The sequence below is a fragment of the Suncus etruscus genome, chromosome 10, assembly GCF_024139225.1.
Source record: "Suncus etruscus isolate mSunEtr1 chromosome 10, mSunEtr1.pri.cur, whole genome shotgun sequence".
Taxonomy (NCBI): domain Eukaryota; kingdom Metazoa; phylum Chordata; class Mammalia; order Eulipotyphla; family Soricidae; genus Suncus; species Suncus etruscus.
In genome coordinates this window covers 70,979,849-70,980,715 of record NC_064857.1, presented here as the reverse complement: position 1 = coordinate 70,980,715, position 867 = coordinate 70,979,849, and the positions used below count along the sequence as shown (strand labels likewise).

At 35.2% G+C, this 867-nt stretch overlaps 1 non-coding gene across 1 annotated transcript; it reads left to right on the top strand.

The window, feature by feature from the left end:
• The first annotated feature begins 206 nt into the window (after positions 1–206).
• On the top strand, positions 207–312 carry LOC126021658 (U6 spliceosomal RNA). Its single transcript, XR_007500154.1, has one exon. It is a non-coding gene; the product is annotated as a U6 spliceosomal RNA (small nuclear RNA).
• The last annotated feature ends 555 nt before the right edge of the window (positions 313–867 follow it).

Below are 867 nucleotides of genomic sequence, written 5' to 3'. Positions count from 1 at the left end.
CTAATTCATAATCATTCTAATTGTAATTTGAATAAATTATATATATATGTATAGCCTTTTGTATAAAATAGACCAATAAAAATAGTCCAATTAGTTTCCTTTTTAATATGCTTAAAATAAGCAGGTGGATCTATTTCATGTTTTTAATCAAAAACTTTATTTGGGATATGTATGGGTAGGGAAAATTCATAAGAGGTGTTATTTGCGTGCTCGCTTTGGCGGCACATATACTAAAATTGGAATGATACAGAGAAGATTAGCATGGCCTCTGCGCAAGAATGACACACAAATTCGTAAGTGTTCCATATTAAAAAAAAAAAAGAGGTGTTATTTGGAACCTTGTTTTGAACAATTTACCCGTTGCCTTTTACCCCAAAGCTGCCATAACCTGCTGTGATACAATGCTTCAAGAGAAAATGCGGTTATAAAATGGTTCAGAATTAAACATCTAATTCATTCGATTGTGTCATTTTCTGTGTCCATTAAATGGTGAGAGTAAGTTTATTAAACTGAACCCCCCCCATTCTGAAGGGAAAAGATAATGAAATTAATTCTAATGATAGAACATCACCTCTTTACACAGAACTAAAAAGTTAAAAGTCATTAAGGTATCTTTCACTACAAACATCAGGTTGTTTTACTCCATTAAGGTTAGAATGAAGAATTAGTACCTGGATTTGGACCTTCACATTAGTGGGATTCATTTGAAGAGGGGAATCCTTTCTATTCCACTTTGAACTGATCATTGAGATAGTTAAACATTTGGGGCCTGAGAGAGAGCAAGGAGGTAAGGTGTTTGCCTTGCATGCAGAAGGATGGTGGTTCAAATCCCGGCATCCCATATGGTCCTCCGAGCCTGCCAGGAGT